Here is a 27325-nt window from a genome sequence, read left to right on the forward strand (position 1 = left end):
ATTATAGTAATGACAAGTGGGTTTTGAATCCTTTCCTTTGTCATTTCTTTGTTCAACACTCTTTAATGATTCCCCAACTTCAGTGCTATTATATCCTAGTCCTTATGTATGATGGGTAGATTTTGGAGATTTTAGTAATTGTTCAAAATACTTGATGGCTTCACTTGACTTTTTCAGATTCTCTGTCACCTCTTTTTCTTTTTTCATTTCATTCTGCATTTGTTCATTCTACATCTTCAAAGTAGAGATCTCAATATCTTTCAAATTGAGTTCATGATGAAAGTTCATCATTTGGGCAAGTGTATCCATCTGCATGTTTGAGATCCTTGTCAATTCAGTGCATTTTTCTTCAAGTTTGTTTGCAAGATTTTTTTTTTGTCATTTTCCATCATGAATTTATCCTCAAATACTCTTTTCTTTTGTTCAGTGATTTCACATACATTATGGCCTATGATTCATGTTCCATCTTGAGAGATCTTATCTCATCTACTTGAACGTTGTTTTTGTCCATCAGTTCTACAATTGTTGCATCAAACTCTTTAGTATCTCCATTGGAAAATATGTTGGTGGTATCAATCTCCTTGTAGTTTATCTCATTTTCAGCTATGGCTAGATCCTTCCTTCTTTTCAATGAGTTTCTCAGCTTGTTTCTAAATTCCTCCAAGCTATGCAGCACAAGTTGCACATCTATCACCTAATTTTCAATGATCTTTCCAAGTTTGAAAGCTTCCATCTTTAGATCTTTTCCTCCAAGCTATTAGGCTTTTCCTTGTGAGAATCTAGATGCTCTGATACCAATTGTTGGAATATTCAAATATGGAAAGAGTACTTATGAGGGGGGGGGGGGGGGGGGGGTGGTGAATCAGAAGTATCCCACTTTAACCAATAAAACTTTTAAGTGGAAGTAAATTGCATGCATGTAAATACATCAAGTAATCATGAAATTAAGACATGCATCAACAACTCATAGCACTGGAATTTGGTAACCCAAAAACCCTCCAAGAATAAGAAGGTAAAATTGGGGTGGGGATGATACCCACAAAAATTACTGCAACAATATTGTTCAACCACTTTTGATGGTCTGCCCTATTAAAGGCTTTACACTATATTAATAGTGACCTGGTTAGAGGCTTTACAAACACTTTACATGAAGTCTCACCCTGTTAAAGGATTTAATCACCTATTTAAATGATCTACGAAGTAGCTATTAAGCTAACCTATCACCATAGGATTTTCATTCTAATATAATTGCTAGAAAGTATTAGATGTAATGAACCTGATAGATTACAATCCTTGATTGCTGAATGTAGGCACTTGTTTCGCTTTCTCTGATCTTGATCCTTTGTGATCTAATTACCCTTGCTTCTGAAAATAGATTTCCTTGTGCACCCTTGTATGTCCACTCATATTTTACAATGAAATTTTTTCTTCCTTATAAAGACATTTGAAGATGTAGGGTTAGGTATGGATCTATGAAACATATTCAATCTCCATTTTTCGCTTATTATTTGCACTTCTTCTATTGGTTGCATGCCTTTATCATTTTTCTTATTGGCTGCATGTAGATTGCATAGGAAAGATAAAATATTTGATCTCATCATTAAATCCTTCGAGATTTACCTTATGTCGGCTACAAAAACTATTTACATCATAGTTTGTGCAAGTACAAACTCTTATGTTGATATTCTGAGTTACTCGGCTCCTGAATTTTTGCTGATGCTTGACACATGCTATTTCCTGGATAACTTGGCACCTAAACAAAACTATGTTATTCGACACCTTATGCTACTCGTCACTTGTTATCACTCAACACCTTATGTTGCTCGACACTTGTTAGCACTCGGTATCTGATCTTCACTCGGAATTTGAAAACTACTCAGCACATGAAGATCACTCGGCACCTGAAGACTTTCCTAAGTTACCATTTTTTGTGGCTCGGCATGCATGGTGTACTCAGCTCCAATATAGATTAGGTAAGTGTATTGGAACTCAAGTGTCAAAAACCATTATGAGGTTAACACTCCCCACTCTTTTTTTGGACTAGGACTATGTTAGCTATCCATTTTCAATGATGTACAAGGTAGGTAATTTTGGCTTCTAGCATCTTGCATACCTCCCTAAATATGGCATTGAAGACCATAGGTTTGTAGTTACATTACTTTTCCCTAAAGGGAGCAATATTTGGCTTGAGGGAAATTTTGTGCTTGAACTCACCATTCCTAAAGGTCTTTTGGTCTTCATATCCCCGAGAACACACATCCTAATATTATGTCAACAAACCTATTATGTTTTCTCTCTCTTCCTTTGAACAACTTCTATTGATATTAACCATCTTGGGTTTATATTCGGTGCCAATATTCATTCCTTCATACTCTCTAGAAGTTCCACCTTTCCTTCTTCTTTCCCTTCCAATAAATGCATCATGCTTATCCAAAATATTCTCGAGGTGGCAAAGAATATTATTACCTTTGAGTTATTTGGCTCCTTCCTCTGATTCTTTCTTGTGTTAGGGGAGAAATCCTTGCAAGATTTTTTTTCCCCTTCAAAGTACTAGTCACTAATAGCTTCAAATCCTTCCAAGAAAGACTAGGTTCACCTAATATCATTGAATACTTACCAAGTTTCTATGTTATTAGGATTTTTTGGTCTAAACAAGACTTCAACCTTGTAGTCATTATCTATGAAATTTGAATGGGGAAGTAATCAAAAAGATGATGCAACTAATAAATCTACCCTTGCATTCTTCTCCCTTAGAACAACTTGAATTGAGAAGGTGTCCAAATGCTCAATCTCATCCTAGACCCTGTTTCTATAATTCCTAAGTTGTGCATCCTTTACAACATACTAAGCTTGAACTTGCTTCAATATAAGCTAATCATCTCCTTAAGCTCTTAAGATCTTGAATTGCCTCTTATGTGCAATGGTGATTCCCAACAAAAAAGCTTCATACTCTAATGTGTTGTTGGTATTTTTGAATTGCATCTTGTAGGCAAGCTAAGTTACATCTCCACTTGGGGACACAATCACTACACCAGCTTTGGACCTAGCAGTAGTACAACTACCATCGAATGAGTGAGTCCAAAATCTTGGATCACTAGGAGGATCTAAGTGTTCCTCTAAAAAAAAATAAAAATCAAATAACATCAAGTAATTTACAAACTCTATTTCTCGATATAAAATCTACACCTTAGGATCATCAGACTTTAAAATTGTAAATTTGGCCTTCTCGTCAAGTTCCAACTTGATTTTTTTAATTCCCCATGGGAATAATGGCATGCAACCAATCCATTTTGATTTTTCCATCCATGTCTTTGCAAAAGCTTCTACTCAAAAGAACGTTATAGCTGGCTAGAATGCCCACTACTAGGATGGTTAGCTTCATCCTCTTTGCAAGGTGAGCAACCAATGCTACTTGTGCATCTTTTACTTGACCTGTTAGAGGGACCTTCTTTGCATCTATAGATTAATAGTGTTCAAAATTTTTGGTAAGGGCCAAGCCAAAGGAATGAGAAACTAAATAGGGTATGATGTTATCAAACCCACTAGAATCAATAATGAAGTTACTAAGCTTATGGAAATTCACATATAAGGACACATAGAATGGGTTTGGCTTTTAACAAAGGGAGGTAGTTAATACCAATAGTACATTTGGGGTAATTTTTGATGTTAATTTTTTATGAAAAGCTAATTTTTCTTGTCAAATTCATTTATTTTTAAACTTTCATCTTGATACGTCAAAATCTTGATGATAGTTAAGATTGGCATTGAAATTTTGACATTTTTGGGGATATAAGCAAAAACAAAGTGAAATTTCATTTTATATCACATGGAAAAGTATGGATGGGAGGCTTCAAGTGTGACCAATTAAGATATTTTCATTTCAATAAAGGTAAGCTTTATGGATTCATTTGCATTATTTGTGTCCACTTCTATGTAGAACTTTCTTTCAAGGTAAGGTCTCGTCCTCTTCTATTATCTTGTTTAATTTCAATGTAAGTAATGTTGAGCATCTTAAAAATCAGATTATAAGTGGGATACATGCTGATACCTTTAGAATCTATGAAATAATTTCATTATTATAGACATCTCATGGGGCAAAACAAAACTCTTCCCAACACTAGTTTACAAGACTTCACCATTCACATGGTTTGACTTCTACCCAAGTACATTATTTTTTAACTTTCAATCCAAAAATTTTCTTTCAAAACCATTTGACTTATTTTTTCCAAATTATCCCTTTTAAAAAGTATCCTAAGATGAGACTAATATAATTAAAAAATTACAATTTATGTGCTTTGAACCAAGAACCATATTTTCTATCATAAATTAGGAACAAAACTAGTAGCCCTAACTAGGGCATCCAATAACTTTCTCAATATAATTAAAAATAAAACTAAACTAATTTTTTATCAACCTTATATGAATCTAGTTTCTAAATATATAAGCCATTAATTCTTACAATTCATAAATCATCCTACAAGCACAATTTATTGTCTGCAACTTCAATGAAGATCCTTAAAAAATCATTTGTACTCAATCACACATGAATTACATAGATTTAAATGAAAAAAATTAAACAAATTGGAAATGAAATATAATTAAAATATATTTACAATGAATATAAACATAGCTTCTATTTCATCCAAATATGTCCATACCAAATATTTCAATCCGACTATTTTTGGGCATCATCAAATAATTATTTTTACCAAAATGATCACAACTTCTTCAAAACTTAGTGAAATTGCTCCAAACCAAAAGAGAAAGAAGATTATTAATCCTTGTACTCAAATTTATAGAATATTCATGGTTTCCATGCCTTAAATGGCCATACAATACCTAGAAACAACACAAAAATAGTTAACACCAATCAAAATGACAAGTTCTTAAGAAACTAATTGATTCAAAATGATCTCTTCTTCTTCTCAATCATTCATCTATTTCTTTCCTTAACACTTTTTTTCAACCACACATCTATTTTATAGTGTTTTTGGTTGTTTACAACTTCCCAACCACCTTTTAAATCAACCCATTACATTCTTTTAACCTTTTTGCATTTTTGACAATAAATTATGCACTTTATGCATTTTTGCATGACAACTTTCATATAAACCCAACCGAGAAAAAAATTAAGACTCAAATAGCTTTAGATGGATACCAATAGATCCATTGACCTTTTAAATAAACATTTTGACATTATTGATCATATTAAGACATCCTTTTACAATTTTGACAACTTATTACAAATGGCTTCTCTAGCCTTTATATCTTGACTCAAAAGACTCAAATATATAATAAATGAATGACATTAATTCAATATATGACTTGAGGACTCTAAATATCCTTTTTATCTTGAAACTTAGGTGCCTCTAAACCATACTTCCAACCTTGAAAATTTTCCAAGCCCCTTGGAAACATGGAATCAATAACCTACAAGAAAATAGATTAGATCAAAAATCCTCGTCTTTGCCTTCATTTTTCCTTTGCCTCTTCATGCATTTATCATCATCATACTTTCCTTTAAGGACATAGTAATGCCCTAAAAATCACCTTCTCAAATACTCCTATCAATGGATCATTGATTTATACAACTTCCATGGTGACTTATCAATCAAAGATTCACCTTTACCATGCTACTTTGAACTCACCAAAACCAATTCTCCATTTGCCTCACCTAGGAGTCCTCTTTACCTCTCTCCGTAGTCTCTTGGAATCCACTTGGACCTTCCCATGTCCACTAAAAAAACTTACATATATTTCAACACAACAACACAACATCTTCCTTTTGTAGAAAGAGGGATGAGCACCTACAACCAAAAGCTCATCAACAAATCAAAACCAAATCTTCAAGGTCCTGGTGTAGATTGCCTCCTTCGGTGCTCTACCCAAACACTTAAGATTTTCAAGGTTTGATACCAATATAATTTAGATCATCCTAAAAACTAAATAATTAATAGGATACTTTCATATCCTTTCATCATTAATTCAATAATTTCATTATATAGAGGCATCTTACAAGGTAAAACACAACATCTTTTAACACAAAAACATCAACCTTACTCCATTTGCATATCCTAATTTCTATATCTTATTCCATTACTCATAACTTTTTTTCTAAATATATTCTTGAAAAACCCTATAGTGTAATTGTTTCAAATTATACCTTTTAAAACATATCCAAATCTAAGACCAATCCAATAAAATAATTACAATTTACATCCTCTAAACCAAGAACTATATTTTCTATCATAAATCAAAATGAAAACCAATAACCCTGCTTAGGGAATTTAATAAATTTCTCAAGATAATTCCAAATAATGTTAAACCAATTTTATCTCAACCTTATATGATTCTAATTTCTAAATCTATAAGCCATTAATTCTTACAATTCATAAATCACCCTACAAGCACAATTTATTGTCTGCAAGTTCAACAGATATCCTTAAACAATAGTCTTTACTCAATTACACATAACTTACACAAATCTGAAAAACAAATCAAACCAATTGTAAATGAAATCTATTTCACATATATTTACAATTAATATAAATATATTTTTTATTTCATCAAAATATGTCCATACCAAATATTTCAATCTGACTATTTTTGGGCATCCTAAAATTTGTAAATAACTATTTTTACCAAAATGATCATAACTTCTTCAAAACCTAATGAAATTTCTCTGAACCAGAAGGAGAGAATATATTATTCATCTACTATTCAAATGTATAGAATATACATGGGTTCCAAGCTTTTTATGGCTGTACAATACATAGAACCAACACAAAAATAGTTAACACCAATCAAAATGACAAGTTCTTAAGAAACCAATTGATTCAAAATGATCTCGTCTTCTTCTCATTCATTGTTCTCTTCCTTTTGTTAATGATTTGGTTTAACCATAGATCTATTTTATAATTTTTTCAGTGATTTATAACTTCCCAACCACCTTTTAAGAGAACCCATTACATTCTTTTAACCCTTTTGCATTTTTGACAACATTTTATGCACTTTATGCATTTTTGCATTACAACTATCATATAAACCCAAACTAGACCAAAATTATGACTCAAATGACTTTATATGGATACAATTTGATCCATTCACCTATTACATAAACATTTTGACATTATTGATCATATTAAGTCCTCCTTTTACAATTTTGACAATTTATTACAAATGGTATCTCCAACCTTTCTATCTTGACTCAAAAGTCTCAAACATATAATAAATGGATCACATTAATTGAACATATGAATTAAGTAATCTAAATCTTCTTGTTCTCTTGAAATTTAGGTGCCTTTACACTAGTAAGGGTTAAAGGTATTTTCCATTTTTTTTTTAAGGGTTCAAGGTAATTTCTATTTGCAACTTGCTTAATATTAATGTAAGGATTCAAGATAATTTTTACTTTGGCCATCAATTATGGTGATTTAGAAATTGTTCATATTTCTTAATTTTGAAAAAATTGCCTAATTAATCTAAATATATAACCCTAGAAAAAAATTGGGAGACTTGTGAACATTAAGCTATTTCTCTTCCTTGATCTCTGAGTGAGAGTGTTAGTGAGTAATCTTCCATGTAGGCAATGATACCCTCATAATGAACATGCATGCACAACTGCTGGAATAGCCTATTTGAAACATGAAGTTTGAGGTGTTTTTTATCTAGATATTACAAGAATTCAATGTCTCTCTGGTTGACTTGACTTAGCTCATGATCCTATTCCAAAATATTCTTCTTCAAAAAAAAATGTTTTATTTACCATACATGATTTTCAATTTTAGAAACACATTATTTATCGATGTTATTTCCATTTTGAACTGGACCCAATTTTCAATAGCATAATTTTTATCTTTTCAAAGATTGGACAACCTCCTAGATTTAGGATTTACCTTATTTTTTTTTAAGGTAAGCAAGGATTTTAAAAGGGCTCAAACACTTGAACAAAAAAATGGGAAAAAAGATTTAGACCCTTGATTGGATTCTATAAAGACCTAAGCATCTAATATTTTTAAGTGTTTATAAACTGAACCAAAAAAGTGCCCTTGATGGTATAAAATGATAATAGAATGTGTCTATTCCTTCATGGTATTCATGCTAAAACTAGGATACAATACCTTAGAAATTTTTGAAATACATTTGATATTGGGATAAAATTGATATTGGTTTTTCAGGTGCAATTGGACTCGGACATCTTACACCTTTTAGTATACATTTGTGACTTTCTTTTGCATCTTCATTATATCCAAAAGTTTTATTTGATTAAACCTATTAGACTATAGATATTGGTTCTAATTTGGATGATTCCTTTGTTATGCATTGAACCAAAAGAGTACCATCATCCTCTTTATCTTTTGCATATCTATCATTTCTCCATTTCCAAAATTGTCTTGTTTTGTCTCAATTCTTTTCTCTATTTCAATTTGGGTTTTGTGTTTCCATATTTCATTAATAAGACCTCTTCATGATAAATATATGTATTGGGAATCACAAAGATGGATATTCATTCATTTACATATTTGACTTTCCTCCACTATTCCTTTGCATGATTCAAATATTTTAGTTTCTAAATTTTCATTTGAAAGTAAAGTTAGTTAAATGAGGTGATAAAATTGTATATGAAGATGCATGTATCTATATATGTGTATGTATGTATATGTATGTATATATTTATATATGTATGTATGTATATATGTATGTATGCATATGTTATGGTGGGATGAAGGTCGATTCAACAAGAGTAAGGATTTTTTGATGAAAGGGATTTTGATTTCATTCCAAATCCATATAGTACTATTCCAACCCAAAACTAGGTTGAAGATAATCAATTTATAGGTCACAACTCTTGACCTTATAACTTCATCCTTCCATGTTTGATAAAAATAATGATTTAACTCTTACACTTCTAGATTGCAAGAAAATTTTCAGTTGCTTATTACATATTAACACTCTATGTTGTAAGGAAATGTTTCTCAAACATGCTTATGGGTCATGTGAGAAGGAATAAAAAATGATCAAGAACCTCCTTGGGATGTTGAGAAGTTCTAGGATGGGCATTTATGTCACCATAATATTTTCCATTACCACAATATCTTCTAACTCCAAATGTCTCCAAATCATTGCATTTGCATATTTTAATCATGAAACTTCATTTAGGAAAATGCACTAACCTTCTTATAAATAACATGTAATAGAAAAAAACCTCAGTGCTCACTATTAGACATTGAATACTATACAAATTAAAAATGAAGAATATATTGATTGTATTATTCTCACTATATGGGGATTAGGGAAGGTGTCAATTATTTCTTGGTTGTCTTGATACATATCTTATGGGTTTGAATCATAACCATTTCTCCTTGTGAAGTTTTGATCATGAGTCAACATGTAAACTATTGTTGCAAGAAAAAATAGTGAATCAACATTCTTGAAAAAAAATGTGACAAAGGACTAGTTATGGTGTGCATGTGTGTTTGAAGGTTGGTACGCATTCATAAGATGTTGAAGATTCTCTTCAAAGGATGGAATCAATGAGAGACTGAAGTTTATGAGACACATACCTATTTTTTCTAGGTGGTGAGTTAATTCCTTTATCCCTTAGTCTCTTCTCTTTTGCATCTTCAATGATTTCATTCCACTCCAACTGTGGCACCATAGGAGAACACTCATACTTTGGGTTGAGCTTTAGAGCCCTTCTATACTTCTCTCTCATAGTCTCTAGATGTTGGAAATTTTTTTAGAAGTTGGGCTTTGTTCAAAATATTTTGACCAAAGAACTCCTCCATAGTTTTTATGAGATGATATTTTAATTTAGGGGCTTGGTCAGTCCAACTTTTAACAAAAAAAATTGTTACATAACAAACTTAGTTCAAGGATGAATGGAAAAAAGTAGCAACTAATTAGTTTGAAGATAGCAGTGGCATTGTTCTCATATATCATATCAATTGTACAACATAAGAATAATCATCTAAGAGTGGTACCATAGACTATTTTTCTTACATCAATCATTATTAGTTTTAAATGTTATTTGGGACTTTAAGGAAAGAAGTCTATCCTAATTAATTTTTGTAAATAATTTGTACCTATTTCCCACATTTTAATAAAAGGAGATATTGCATCAATGACATTATCAATGAGGAGCAATACAAATATCATAGGCATATATAGAACATTTTAGAGGCATATTTTATGAAAATGACAATGGAATCATATTAGAGGCAATGATCAAAAGTTTTAGACTATCTATTATGTACAATACAAATATCAAAATCATATCATATCATAACAAGATCATGGACATGGAATTGGTCTTTATATAGAGAGAGATATTTCATAAGTTTCCTATTATTTATTAGCATAATAGAAAAATTGTTCCAACTACATACATATTCAAAAATCCAAATAATAAAACAATAAAACTCACTCAACCTATGCTAAGTGACAAGCCATTATGTAGTTCAATTGGTGTAGTTTTTGATTAGCTGGGTTGATTGCAAATTCTTGTAGAACTGTCATTAGATTACGTGCAATAAAACTAACAATCAAATATTTCCAACTAGCATTAACTTGACTAGTCTATTTAGACCTATTTCTTATTGTCACAAGCTTTTAAACATAACTATATAAGGAGTGAGTTAGGACATATGTAGGTTAACCTTACATTAACTATAAATTGCAACACAAAGGTTGTACTAGGGTATGATAGGATTATAACTATAGAAAACCACCTAATTTTCCCAAGTGGGTGTATGATGGTGAAGAGCTATATTAGGTGAGTAAATCTCACCATTGGTTATAGGAATACAACTACATGACAACAATTAGAATCTAGAACTACATATTCATTACAGTGAGTACTTCAAGGGTTTTGATCCCATGTATATGGGTATGTAGGTAGCCTAGTAGGTGAAGTATGCCTGTAGTTTGCAAACACCTTGGACATAGTTAAGTAGCCTTGGACATAGTTAGGTAGCACTTAAACATGTATGTATGTATGTATGTATTTGTATTTATTTATTTATTCATTTTTATTTATTCCACTTGGGACAAGTACCTTTTAACTCACTTGTAATGAACCTGATTTCATCCCTTTCCACATCCTTGACCACCAAAATCTTTTCCTTAAATAGATAATGTAGTGAAAGATTAGTGATGACATCTCCTAGAGTATTCTTCTAGATTAATAACACATTGCATCTAGTGGCTTTGATCTTATTTATCAAACCCAAAATATGATTCCTCTCCTCCTTCAAAATCCTATTGATCATTGTATAATCAGAGACCTTAATGTTCTTCTCAATGTTTTTCTTGGGAGGAGAAATTTGGAACTGTATTATTTCAATCTTTTCATTCTCAATCCTAGTTGGGCCTCCAGCCATATGGCTTGCCTTATTGTAAAACAACAAACCACTAACCATCTTTGTATCATCAACAATTCTGCCCAATTTTTGCAAAATGTTGATATCCCGTAGATCCACAATGTTAGGCTTCATAGGGTTGACAACATTTAGGATGCCATCAACAACAAGCAAGGCCAATAAGGTAGAATGCTAGATGACAACCTTTATTTATTTGTATTTATCGGCCTATATTTATAGTTGTATTTATTTATTTATTTTGTAATGAATTCAAGATGACATCAACATCAAGCGAGGCCAATAAGGTAGAATACTAGCTAAAAACCTTATTGTTCAAAAAAGTGCTCACATTTTGCACCAAAGAGTTATGGTCCATCAATTTGATAGGAATAGCCATGACAGTTAGAACCTCAATTACCTTCTCATAGGCCCTATGAAAGGCCTCTAACATAGTTGTAGGATGAACACTGTTAGACAAAAAATTCACACATTATTTAAGAATCACACTAGTGATGAAAAAAATTATTGTTGTGACATCACCAACAACAACATCTTGAGATTTCAAAAGCTCTGTAAGAATTTTAGCTCATCGGTGTAACTCATGGGTGCTAAACTATGGTTTCCATTTTCAACTTCTTCCAAAACTTCTCTATGTTGTCTACTTCACCTCTCAAAACCACAAAAAAAAAAAAAAAAAAAAAAAAAAAGATCAAATACCCTCTAATGTAATTGTAAGTGTCTGATCGAATCCCTCTCACTTGAACAAGTTTGTTCTTACTTCTCTATATTGTCTCATTTGCCTCTCAAAACCCTAACTACAATTTAGAAAATCTAATACCATCTAATGAAACTTTGAGTTTCAAATTTAATCCCTCTCACTCAAAAAATTTCATTCTTACTTCTCTATGTTGTCTACTTTGCCTCTCAAAACCCTAGTAGTAAATGAGGAGATCAAATATACTCTAATAAAACTTAGAGTGTCAGATCAAATTCCTCTCACTCAAACAAGTTCATTCTTGCTTCTCAAAATGTGTTGAAGGCATATTGCAACCCAATACTTATTTTGAAAATTATACTTTTCATCACAATTTTGATGCCATTTTCCATTGATGATATAAAAAGCCTTCTAATCATCTATCATTGGCATCAATAGTTTGATGTGTTGAGCTAGTCATTTGGCATCGATGTGAAACAAAGATTGAGCTGATTTTCTATGGATATTTCTAGTGATACATCAACACCTATCAAATGTGTCAAACTTTTGACAATAGTTTAGTGACAACGAATTTCAATGGGTAATTGTCAAATTTTCAATGAAAATGACATTGAAAAATATGTCCAAATTTTCTAGTGAAATGATACTTCTTCCTCTTTGAAGAGCACAAGAAAAATAGGCTCTTCATTAGTTAAGGGTCCACTATCAAACTGAGGTTGTACATTGCTAATGGTAGAGTTAACTAGTGGCCCAAAATGCCTTAATTAATTTCAAATACTTGAACACATCCAATGGTAATAATCTTTAATTCTATATTTTAAATCCCAAAGCCATTACAAGATGGTATGGTCATGATCTTATGATAACTCATGCATCAGAGGATCATCGGGAAAATCAAACAATGATAAGATGCTAAAAGGCTTCTATTTGTCAAGTGGTTAGGTTGTTATGACATCAAAAATGGTCATGAGATCATAAGAAAATGAAAGGTATTTCTCAATGTTATGATAGTAAGCAATTGTAAGATCATAAGTGTCACAAGCATATTTTTGACACAATGAGGCACAACAATTGTAGGATAGTGAGGTTGACTTCCTAGGTTGCCAATACTATGAAAGGAAGGTTGATCGTATGATTGTAAAGCCATGAGGTCACAAGAACAAGTGAGAACACCTCACAAGGTCATGATAAAGGATAGTCAAACCATGATTGTAGGATCACAAGGGTTATTGCCACAACCATCAATATCATGTTGGACTGCGATTGTAAGATTGTAAAGGTCAAGTACCAAAACCTTACACTAGGGGTGTTAAGGGCCATCATTTTGTCACAAGATCATATGATCTTTTTGCTATCAAAGGATGGGCTCAATGCTAGGAGGTATTGCCAATTATAAGATCATAGAAGTAAGGGTTATGAACAAAAGGTGATATAAAGGGTTTTGACCATAGCTAACATTTATAGGATTGTGAGTTCATTTTGGACCAAAACATATAATAATTTCACCCACTAAGTTTGATGAAGAGGAACTCCCAACTAATTAGGTAGTAGGAATTATACAAAGTGACAATTGAATACAATTGACCTTTCCTTTCAACCTAATTTCACAGGTTGATAATAGGGGAAAAAACTCTTTGATGATAGATTCAATCTTTTAGATCTCCTACAACCATTTTCATCATTCTCCAGGCCTGATAAATGTAACAAAATTCTCCATCACTGCCATTTGATCCATCTACTAAGTTGGATGGATAATGGTCACCATTCTTGTCCTCTTAGAGATTGTTTGGTGGATAAGCGATCTACTCACATCTAGATTTTCACTGCGATAAGATCTTTTCTAGATTTGTAGTAATTATTCTTTGTAAAGTTTATTTTAGTAGTTGAATTCTATCTTAGGATGGAAGTTATCTTAGTTCTACTCACACTATAAAAGTAGATGTTGTACTCTTTCTTAGAGTCAGATCTTCTCTATTTTCTCTAGTATTTCCTTGTCATGCTACTGTAACTTCCCTCTTTGCCTTTGATTTATATGACATTATGTCTTACCTCCTTTAGCCACTAATGTACTATAAAAGTTTTGTCTACCTCTCTTTGATGTACTATGGATATCTATAATCTACATTTTTGTATCTTTGTTGGCCTATGAATGATAAGAAGTGAAGCATTTTTCCTTGTGTCACTTGTGTAGTTGTTTGATTTGTATATAACTAATAGATTAAAAAATGTATGAATCTTTATATATTTGGACTATCATAATAATAGTATTGTGCATGAATGGGTAGAGATTGGTTTGAACATCCCATTTGGTGCATCACCTATTTAGAATAGATTAGGTAGTTACTTTCATGTATTCCTTCTCCCTTTTCTCTTCAAAAATAGTTTAAATGCATCCTAATAGTAGAGGAAGCCAACCTTCTTCAAAGACTCAACCTAATAGTTCAAGTCCCATAGCTTGGGGGTTGTTTCCATGTTTCACAAGGTTTTCCTTAGATAAAAGATTCGGACAAGGGTGCAACCTTTTGTGACAATAGTTTTTGGCATGAATGTGGGACAATATATTATAACATTTAAAATTCACTAGTGTCAAAGAAATATTTCCATGTTCATGCTAAGGAGATAGTATTATCTTCAGTATAAAGCCTTCAAGAGGATCATTTGTTCAAATGTACTTGGTGACTCTAAGCTTTAAGCACAATCTAGTTTCCAGACTAAAGTTGTTGTGATTCATGCCCAAGACACACACAAGTGCATATTCCAAAGGTAATTTCCAATACTAAGAGCTTTCATTTTCTAATCTAAGAAGAAAGGTTAGGGTATCTCTATCACTAGTTAGGAGTGCAACAATAACACATATCCTTGTAAGACATATCTCCACTCCTCCTATTTTTATTTCCCAACCTATAATACCATCTACTCATATCAATAAATTACTTTCTTTCATGGCTAGAGATCTTTTTTTTCCCACCTTTAATGGTGGCAACCCCCTCCTATTAGCCTAAAGGCATGACATACTAGTATCAACTCTTAAAAGTATAACTGAGTTTACTAGTGAAACCTCCATCTCCCCTATTGAGAATATTTAGGAGGTGCCTAACACCTAAAATATTCTTATCATATCGAGGATGATGTAGTAGCCATCCTTTTGGCCTCATCATTCAATTGGAAGGCACTCTAATGGCATAGAGATTTTCCTCATTAATCTATTACTGATTGGGATGGATTAGGGGTAGCCCTATGCAAGCATTTTTAGGACAAAAGTGACCACCTATCACTTTTGGAACAACTAACAACTATCAAGAGGACCCCCCATGAATGCATGACTAATTTCAATTATAGATTTTAATAGACATGGGACAAAATATCTATTGTAGTGAAGCCCTCTCCTTGTAATTTATTCTTGTAATATCATAGAGCCTTCAACAATGATATTGCTACCGCTATATAATCTATGGGAGGGGACACTCTATAAAATTCTCATGAGGTTCCCATAAGAGTGGAAAATATTTTGATATAGAGAGGGAAGTTAGGTCCAAGGCCCTTGATGCCTTTCTTCCTTGACTTGTCCAATCATCATCCTATTGTAGCCCCTATTCATGTTTCCTTTTTAAGCTAGTCTCTTTCCATGGTCCCAATAGCCTCCACATCCTTTAATGGAGTTGATAGGATTGAGGCCATGATACAAACACTAATGCAAAATGTAGATAAGAGGATGCTAGATCAAGAAAATAAGCTAGAGGACAATAGTATAGTAGTACAAAAGATGGGAAATGAGTTGGTGACTATGAAGAGGCAACAAGCTCAAAATAATAAGCCTCTCTAACTCTAGAGTCAAGGTCCCATTCATGGTAGACCCCCAAACTAGAGTCATGTCCCCTACAATTAGAATAGACATATCGATGACCCTCACAATCCAAATAGACCTATTGACCACCCCTAGTCTTTAAACACCAAACTAAATAGGGCTTTAGTCCCTCAGAACAACATTACCCAAGATCAAGATTTCTACCATTCTTGTAACTACTTCTATGGATATTGTATGTATGATAAGGAGGATTATACTTGGCTTTAACTATACTAGAGGGAGTAGTTTCCCAACAATAGCATGATTATTCTTTCATGAATTGTCTAGTGGAAGTACATTGTAATGTAAACCAAGATTCCTATACTTACAATACTAGGAAAAAGAGAAGAGATATGGAATAAGTTACTCCTCCTCCTCATAATCAGGCTTCAACATCAGGTATAGTGATGCATGTAAAAATGGTTTCCCAGCAACACAATGTTAGTCAGCCTACTAATACTCCTCAGTAGAAAAGGCAAAATTAAAGAAAAGGAGATGTGAATAACCCTTAGGTTGTTTCACATCAAGCTTCTACTTCTAGGGATTCTACCAAAACATCTAATGCACATTTTAGTGTGTTAGATCAAATGAGGAGCACCAGTGTGAACATTTCTATGTATGACACTATTGCTACTATACCATCACAAAAGAGGCTACTATAGTAGTAGTTGGAAAGCATTGAACTCAGAGATCAGCTACCTAATGTGGAGAATGTCATAAGTTTGGTACAACCATCAAAGGAGGTAGAAATAAGTAAAAAGGTTAGACCTCCTCCATGTTATGTTTCTCTAAGTATAGGAGATAAGCTAGTCCACATCTGCATGATTGATTTAGGGGCTAGTAGTTTAGTAATTGCAAATGTGCTGCTAATATTTTAGAAGTGAAATATGAACCCATTGTTAAGGATGTGTTCTAGTTAGATGGTATTACTGTCAAGACTGTGGGAATCCTCAAAAATGTTGAAATGGCCTTACATGCATGCCCGATTCGTACTATAGTTCAAAATACATCAATTGCTAAGGTTAAGCTATAGTTTGTCATTTTTCTTTCAAGAGATTTTGCTGCTCAAATAGGAGATTACATATCTTCTAGCTAGTCATATAGGTTTTTTAGAACTAGATATGGAACCAAAGCATTGATCAAGGAAGAACCATTAGCCCTACACTTCTAATCTCATCAATATTAATTTCACCATCCTAGAAATAGATGAAAATGACATAGCATATAAGCTCCATTTCTTTAGCCAAGATATCCAATTTCCTTTTGGATGAGTGGGCTAATGCATATTAGTTTGATCCTATATCAAAAACCCTAGAGATATGCCTTCGTACCTATTATATATTAGAAAAGGATGCTCTATTCCCCAACTTAATGAAAACCAAAGAAGACACAAGTGAGATATGGAGTATGTATTTTGATGGATCAAGAAATAAAAATGGATCAGGAGCTAGTGTGATTTTGGTTTCTCCTACACTAGAAAGGTACTACTTCTCATTTAGGATTCAATTTAGTTGTTCTAATAATGTGGCCAAGTATGAGGCATTGATTCAAGGTTTCTTACTTGCTCAAAAAAGAGGAATTCAAGAATTAAGTATAAGGAGATAGTGAGTTGGTTGTCAATCATGTGAGGAATTGAAATGTTACTAAGAATGGTTTTCTCAAGTCTGATAAACATAGAATATGGTATTTTTGTGAAGGTTTCAATTCATTTAATATTTAGAGCATCCCTGGAAGAGGAAATAGAATTGTTGATAGAATTGTAGTAGTTGGTGCATCTTATGATGTCCCAAGAAGCCTCAAAGATGAGAAGACACAAAAAATTAAAGTGGTGGTTAGACTTGTTGTCCCTAATAGTAATATCAATTGGCAGGTCTTTGAATTTGATGCACAAATTGTGAGCTTCTTATAGAATAAGCAGAGTTCTCTCATAGAAATCAGTTAAGATTGTATGACCAGTATGGTCACCAAATCATCAACCTCAAGTCCAATAATTTTCCTAAAGGTCTCATTACCTTAGACAGTGTCTTCAATCATGATGACCAAACAAGGGATAGAGGCATGAATCTTGCTATAAATAAAGGAGATCATATACTAGTTGTAATGGTTGATGGAAGAATGTTAAACAAGAGGAAGGCATGTTATAAAATTGAGCAAGAAAGTTTTGTCCATCTATATCAAGAATTTAATGATATATTTTCTTGGACATATGATGATTTGAAGGGTTTTGTCCCTACTCTATTTCAAAATACTATAGATCTAGTGGATAATGTCAAGCCTGTTAGGAACAAATAAAGACAAGTAAATCCTGAGATTAAGCTACTAATGAGAAATGAGTTGTCCAAATTAATTAAGGCCAATATCATTTTCCCTATTAAACACTCCTCTTGGGTGGAAAACCTTATCCTTGTTACGAAAAAGAATGGAAAAATTAGACTATATGTAGATTTAGGGATGTTAACCAAGCCTCCCTTAAATATCATTATCCTCTCCCTCCCATGGAATAGTTCAAAGTTAGTGATTTAGAGAGATTCTCCTTCTTGGATGGATTCTTGGGTTATAATCACGTGTTAGTCAAAGAAGCTGACAGATATAAAAATACTTTCACTACCAAATGGGGCACCCATGCCAATAGTAAAATTCCTTTTGGACTAAAAAAATGTTGGTGCCACATTTCAAAAGGCAATGGACATGGCCTTCAAAAATATGATTGAAAGGTTTGTGTTGGTCTACCTTGATGATATCATAGTATATTCAAAAGATGTAGTAGAGCATATTGGTCATTTCAGACAAGTGTTTATAAGATGTAGACAGTATGGAGTATCTTTGAATACAAGAAAGTGTTTCTTTGTGACTAATTAATGGAAATTATTAGGAAATATTGTATCTAAGGATGGTCTAACCATTGATCCAAAAAGAACAAAGGAAATAATTTCCCTTTCTCTTCCTAGTCACAAGAAAATTCTACAAAGTTTTCTTGGTAGAATAAATTTTGTGAGAAGATTTATTCCTAATCTAGCTACCATGGTCAAAGCTCTTACAAATTTTTTTTAAAAGAACATGGTCTTCTCATGGACCAAGGAAGGGAAAGAAATTTTTGAAGAAATCAAAGTGGCCATAGCTTCAGCCCCTACTCTCATCAATCTAAACTTTGATAAGGATTTCATTCTTTAAACCTTAGGAGGTGACTCAAATATTTTTGTTGTTTTGACCAATTAAATGAAAAATAAATGAAGGGAAACCTATTGATTTCTTTAGTGAGGGGCTAAAATAGTATGAAAATAAGTCCATCTATGTGGAAAAGTAGGCTCTTGTAGTCATAAGATCCTTGAACAAATTTAGGCACCTATTTTCTCATCACAAAATCCATTTATTGATCCCTCATGCAAGTGTTAAGGATTTCTTGTTGAGTAGATATATTAATGAGAAAAGGGTAGGTTGGATTACTAAGGTGATGGATTATGATGTGGACATCTAGATTACCAAATAGTAAGGGGGAAAGGGTTGTGAAAACAAATGATATCATCTTGTGAGCCTAGTGAGGAGATTGTCTTGGTGTTGACAGAACAATAGGAGGCAAGGAATAATAATCCAAGGAGTTGGATAGATGATATGAAGACCTTCTTAGTTAGGAATGGATATCCTTAAGGGTTCAATAAAGATAAAAGAAGATAGTTCCAACTATAGTCAATTCCCAATGCTATAATTGATGATGCTCTTTTTAGTAGGGACTTTAATGGAGCCTTGCTAAGATGTATTGACACAATTTGAGTAGAGAGAATGATTAAGTAGATTCATGATGGTCCTAATTCTGGCCACCTTTCAGTAAGAACCATTGTAATTAAGATCATGAGAGATGGTTACTATTGGCCATCCTTGTTCCATGACCACCAGAGACATGTAAGGAAGTGTGAAAATTACTTACATCCCTTCCACTTCACCCCATCTAGGTCAATCAACCTTTTTCTCAGTGGGGATTATATTTTATTGGTCTCATTAATCCACCCTCTATTCCTAGTCACAAGTTAATTTTAGCTAAAACAAATTACTTTACAAGGTGGACAGAGGCAGTAGCCTTGATCATTTATAGGAGCTTAGATTTGTGGATGGTAAATTGATCATGGTATTTACTTGAGCACATCTTCTAATTACTACCCTCAAGGTAATGGCTTGGCTGAGTCATCCAATAAGAATTTGATCAGAATCATCAAGAGGACTATTGAAGATAATCAAAGATGTTGGAACTAGAAATTGAAGACTTCCTTTTGGTCTGATAGAATAACACCTAAAAGGGTTATTTGAAATTCTCCTTTCATCTTAGTAAATAGAAGGCAAGCTATACTTCTTATTTCATTGGATTTTCTATCTCTTAAGCTGGCTTATTAGTTGGAACTAACTAGAAATGATGATAGGTCTGTAAGAATGGAAGATTTGATGGAGCTAGAGGAGAAAAGAATTCAAGCAATACATAATTTAGAAATATGTTAGCAATAGATGAAGAGGAGCTTTGATAAGAAGGCTACGATCAAAATGTTTAGGGAGGGTGATCTTGTGCTAAAGTGGGCTACAGACAAAGAAAAAGCAGTGAGACACTCTAAGTTTGATACCTTATGCAGTACTCCCTAAGTAATTATCAGTTGTAAATAGGAAAATGCTTTCCAATTAAGAAAACCTAATGGTGAAAATCTATTTATTCCAATAAATGGAATATATCCCAAGCTCTATTCCTAAGGAGAAAATGAGGTTTTCTGTATATAGTTAGGGTATTTTTCTTCCTTTTCTTTCCCATTTTCCAAGAAGTGCATGCACATATGTTATGTTTCTTCTAATAGAGAGTTTTTGTTCCAATTTTTTACAAAGTTGTGGAGGAAGAAATGCATTTTTTATAGCTCAAAATGTGGTAGAAGTGACAAATTTGATGAGTTTTGTGGTTTTAGAGACTCCATAGGCCAAAGGATCTTTTGGTGGCTATTGGTCATATACAAAGTAGGCTTACATTCCCCTTGAGTCACCAAAAATATTGGCCCAAAATGCCTTCCCACTAAGGATTAATTTCAAATATTTGAACATGCCTAATGGTCACAAGTTTCAATTTTATATTTTAAATCCTAGAGCCATGACCAGATGGTATGGTCCCAATATTTTGATAGCTCATTTATGAGAGGATTGTTGGGTGAATCAAGCAGTGATAAGATGCTATGAGGCTCTTGTTGATCAAGTAGTTATGTTATCATGACATCACAAATGGTCAAGAGATCATAAGCCAAAGCAAGGTCTTGCTTGATGTTATGATAGTAAGGGGTCATAAGATTCTAAGTGCCACAAGGATATGTTTTGATGCCATGAGGGTCAACAATCATAGGATCATTGGGCTGACTTCCTAGGTTGTTGATGCTATGAAGGGGAAGGTTGATTGTATGGTCATCAAGTTGTAAGGTTGTAGATACAAGTGAGGACACCTTTCAAGTTCACAACAAAGGATAATCAAACAATGATCATAGGATCACAAGGGTTATTGCAATGGCCACTGATATCACGATGGACTATGATTGCAAGATCTTAAAGGTGAAATTGACCATGCAATGACATTGCAAGGAAAAGATAATGGTAACACAACCTTATGCTAGGGGTGTTAAGGGCTTCCATTCTATTGTGAGATCATATGATCTTTTTTCTATCAAATGATTGTAATGAGAATGAAGGATGGGCTTAATGCTATGCGATATTGGAAATCATAAGACCATAGAAGCTAGGGTTATGAAAAAAAGGTGATATAAAGATTTTTAACCACAATTGACATTTGTAGGATTGTGAGTTCAGTGTTGACAAAAACATATAATAATTTCACCCACCAAGATGGATGAAGAGGGACTCCTAACAAATCAAGTAGTAGGAATGGTGCAAAGTGACAGTTGAATATAGTTGACCTTTTCTTTCCACCTAATTAGGTAGGTTGATAGTACAAGAATTATCTCTTTGATAATAGATTTGATCTTTTAGATCTCCTATAACCACTTTCATCATTCTCTAGGTCTAATAAATGCAATAGAACACTCCATCACCTTTGGTTGATCCATCTACTTAGTTAGATGCTTAGTGGTCATTGTTATTATCCTCTCAGAGATTTCTTGGTGGATAAGTGATCTTCTCATTTCTAGATTTGCATTATAATTACATCTTTTCCAGTTTTGCAATAATTATTCTCTGTAAAGTTGATTATAGTAATATAATTCTATCTTAGGGTGGAAGATATATTTGAGTTATGCTTATACTATAAAAGTAGATGTTGTACTCTTTCTTAGGGTTGGATCTTCTTTTTTTTCTCTAGTATTGCCTTGGCATGCTACTATAAATTATATCTTTGCCTCTAGATTATATGACATCCCGTCTTATCTCCTTCAGCCACTAATGTACTATGCAAGATTTGTCTAACTCTCCTTGATGTACTGTTGATATCTATAATCTATATTTATGTATCTTTGTTGGCCTATGAATGATAAGAATTGAAGCATTTTTTCCTTGTGTCACTCATGTAGTTTTTTGATCTATATGTAGCTAATAGATTAAAGCAATTCTAAGTCCATATATTTTTGGACTATCATAATAATGGCAGTGTGCATGTATGGGAAAAGATTGGTCTAAACATCCTATTTTGGTGCATCATCTCTTTAGAATATATTAGGTAGTAACTTTCATGTATTCCTTGTCCTTTTTCTCTTTAAGAATAGTTTAAGTGCATCCTAATAGTAGAGGAAGCCAACATTCTTCAGAGACTCAACCTCATAGTTCAAGTTCCATAGCTTGGAGGTCTTTCCATGTTTTACATGGTTGTCCTTAGGTAAGAAATTTGGATAATGGTGCAAGCTTTTGTGACAACATTAACATTAGGTTGAGTTCTATCATTAGCATGACTTTTACAATAGTCTACTAGCTTTTGTAACTTAGCAGGATAAGTTTTGAGATAATCAAGGGGAGACACCTAAATATGAGCATTCTTAAAATATTGTATAATATCAAATGAGGAATGAGGCTTACCACTTGATTCAAACTTTTATTTCTCTTTCCTCCAAGATGAGGAAGTGAATGCTCTAGCTACAGCTAGTGAAGGGCCAGTGGTAGTGTTTTAGGAAGGAACAAAGTTCACTAGATTCTTCTATGTTTGGCTTCTTGTAGCCACAATCATCTAAGTGATGTCTAGGCTGGTCAGGAAGTTGTCTCCAATCTTCAAATTTAATTCATACTCCAAAATTAATGTTCTAGGATCACTGTGTGAAGAAAAATCATCTTTAATTTCAAGATACTAAATGGTTAGCTCATTAGGAGTAATGATGTACTTATATTTGTTCATTATCAAGTAGGAATCGCCACCATGATAAGCTTGTTGATGAAAAATACACATTTTTTTCTACTTGGGGGTGTCTCAATAGAAATCTTCTATTGATCAAGCAATAATTACATTGGTCTACCTTCATGTTGCCTTCAAGGAATATCTTTATATGGTTATTGAAATGAAGAGTTGGGTTTTCCCATTTTTCTCTTCAAGGAAATCATTTCATTGGAAAGTTTTTGAAGCATTTATTTAGTACTATTAATTACACCAATGGCAGAGCTTGTAGAAGCTTCACTCTAAATCTCTCTTTTTCATTTCCTGGCCACTATTAGATCATCCTCCAACTCAATTACCAGGTTTTGAGAAGCCAAAAAATTAGCCACATGTCAATTCCTAATTTGAGAGCTTATGTCAATGGGAATGAATGCAATGAAGAAAATATTTTGGTTATGAATAGTAGGCCTACTTGCACTAAGGATCCTATTGACCAACTTATTGAATTTATCAATAAAATATCTCATGGGAGTGCTTGGATCCTTCTTGATCTAGGTAAGTTGGGTCAAGAGAGTATGCTCATCCTTTGTACTCTTATAGTGTTCTTCAAACTAGGGTCACATGTCATCCTAGCTTGTAATACATCTCATTAGGAGGTGCTAAAACTAGTCAACAACATTTTTAACCAAGGTTTCCATGAACATCCTCACTTTTACATCTTCATGGTGAGTACAAATGACACTGCATGTAGGATATAAATTCAAGCTGTGGTCATCAATATAAATCTTCCCACCACCATTTAATTTATGGAAAATCCTTCTAGAAGCTCTAGGGAGATTATTGTTGGAAAATGAGGCATAGAGGGCCAATAGCATTACCCTATGGAATAACCATTGACGTAGGGAGGATTACTAGCACAGGCTTAAAAAGTAGCAGTAGTAGGGGAAACTACTCTGTAAAGTGTGAGGGTATTGCATAAAGATGATATTTGAGTGCATAAAATAGAAGGTGAAGATGCATGGCTATGTATCTAGAAAATAGGAAAAGGTGGTGCAAAAATAACACCATAGATACCTTGATATACTAGACCTTGAGAATTTTTCCTCCCTCTTGCTATAGGATTTTCAAAAAAGGGAAGTCAACTTTTTGCAATTCTTCAAATACAAGGTCAAATTTCCCTTACCCATGAGCATTGTGGGTATATGTAGAATCCAGGGTGAACTATCTTCAATCAAAATAGGCACTCTTCCCTTAATCTTCTTTCCTATAATACTCCCTCCCAATATTCAACATTGGCTTCCTCTCTTTTGAGGGTGAAGCTTACTCTTCTATATTGGTCAAGGGACTTTTGGATTTTCTAGGTGAGTGTATTTGATTGATTTATGATATCCTTCTATTCATCCTAGAAATAGAGGTTAGGTTGTACTCCATGGATTTTTCCCTCATGAGGAAACACCATTTCTCCTTAAGAGTTGTTATACATGACTCAAGTATTTGAGTGCCATAGAGAAAATCTCTAAGTTTCACAGTATAGACATAGACATACTTACTTAAGAAAACTTAGGAAGTATGAGCATCATCCCCTATAGAGTCACCAAAAACTATTGGTTAATAGTTTTTCTCCCTCAATATATTGGTTTATACCTTGACTCTTGACTTTCCCAATGGCTTGTGGAAAATAAAGAAGTTAAAAATAGAATGGGTCAATGTAGTAATATATCAAAGACTTGTGAATTGAAAGGTACAATTCCTTTATGAGTACAAGATATGCAATGAATTTGTATTTTAGGTTTTGGGAGTATACTCATAGCCAAAGAGAAGAAGAGGTAAAAACCAAGTTGTTCAACACTTTGAACAACCTAGGAAGAAGGGAGATTAACTCACAAAATTCAATCTACTTAGCATCACAATGTAAATAAATGGAAACATGCAAAACTAGCTACAACAAGAGAGGAGGAGATGATGAAACAAGTAATTCCTGAATTATATAGTTAGCTAATGTTTTGACAATATCTAGATTGTCTATCCTTCAGCGATTCCACATATTAGTTTTTGGCTATCTAGTTTAATGAACTAAACTAAATACACAGACCACAATGAAGATAGGAGAGAATAAAAGGCATGCATATGCTGAAGAGAATAATACATACAATCTATTAAGTGAAGAAAATAAAGAGAAGTTCATTCACATTCATTAAACTTTCAACATTAACACATACATTCCATACACTCCACTCTATACTAAAGGAACAAAATAACTTAAAATAAACTCAAAGTCATATGCAATAGTCCCTGCTCAAGGGGTTTCCCAAAGTAGATTTTTTTAAATCTTATTAGCTTCATCAAAGAGTACATTGATAGGCCTTCTCAAAATGGCTAGTTACATTGCATGATTTCCTTTATAGCATATCTCTGAATAGAAAGACTAAAAAAAGGACAAATGTGAATCATTGTTCATTATAGAGATTAGCAAAATGCCAACAATGGCTAAAATTAGAAAAAAGAAGAAGTAGAATGACATATGTCTAGAAAAGCATTCGAACATCATGACTTCTTAGAAGTAACTAAGTTAGCTCTATAAGCTTTCATGGCTTTAGTTACTTTATCCAAATCTTCTATTGGAATTACAATAGGAAAGTTAAACTTCTAGAGGGGGGAGGGCGGGGGGGGGTGCTGAGGGTGAATCAATACTTTACACTAGGAACCATAAAACTTTCACCACACATCCATCTCATACATTCAATGAATAAAATAAAATAACATGTAAAGAATGTACATCTAGAGCATGTAAACATATAAGCAATCAGACACATATGACACTAGATATGACTACATAGAAAGCCTCCAACAAGAAGGTAAAATTGGGGTGGGGATGACACCCAAAAATCTTCACTACTATAGCAATAAAGTGTATCTAATGAAGGTTACAGTATTTTGACCATATCTACCCTTTGAAAGGTATGGCCTATTAAAGGCTTACAAAGACTATTAGGTCTCACCTTGTTAGAGGATTTCAATAGCATGTTAGAAGTGTGCTTGGTTAAAGGACTTCAACTCACAACTAAATAAGCACCTTGTTAAAGGATTTCATATAGCCTATTAGGACTATTTTGTTAAGATATTTTGACTGAAATCACCTATTAAAATATCTCAGCATTGATCCTATGGTTAGCACTTGACTACCTAAAAATAGATCACCTCTAAGCTTATGTATCTTTGATCCTTCTTGATTAGATGTCTCTTCTCTGTATCATTTTCTTTCCTTTTTTCTTCTTTAACTGATTCTGCAGTACAATCTCACTTTTTAACTTCTAAATTGCCATGAATGCTCTATTTGTTCATGCAAACTATTCTCTTTGCTCCTTCAACACTTATATAAAGTTTAGCAATTTTTCTCCTTGAGAAGAATTTGGTGACTTAGGGTTAGGTATGAATCTATGGCTGAGATTCATCCATTTTCTTGTTTAATCCTTCCTTTTTTTCGATTGGCTACATGTAATTGCATAGGGAATCCAACTAGAGATTTTTCCTTATCTCCAAAATATCAAATTTCAATCTTAAGTCAGCTCAAAAATTGTCTACATAGATTTTTGTGCCTTTACAAACAAATATGTCAAAATTGATTCACTTGATGTCTAAATTTTCTAATGCTCAGCATACACTAATCTTTATATTGTGACTTGACACTTGTAATGCTTAACATCCACTATTTACTTGGCACTTGAATCACTCAGCATACACTATTTACTCAACACTTGACTGACTTGGCACATGAGTGGCTTAGCACTCACTATGACTCAACATGTTTCGATATACATATTATGCTCGGTATGTACTACTTATTTGGCATGAACTAAGTAGCTTAAGTGTGTTGACACTCACTTTTCAAAACTAATCTAAGATCAACAATCTCCCCCTTTGACATGAGTGTCAAAAAAACTTGAGTATATATTAACATCCTTGATTTCACGAGCACAACATATCTTAACTTGGCTTATATATAAAACTTCAAACTATCAAAATTTTGTACTAACTTGTATACCTCAAAATTTGATAACTCCCCTTGATTTGATATGTTTATACTA

Source organism: Cupressus sempervirens, chromosome 7, assembly GCF_028749045.1.
Source record: "Cupressus sempervirens isolate cs-2001-9-10 chromosome 7, ASM2874904v1, whole genome shotgun sequence".
Classification (NCBI taxonomy): Eukaryota; Viridiplantae; Streptophyta; class Pinopsida; order Cupressales; family Cupressaceae; genus Cupressus; species Cupressus sempervirens.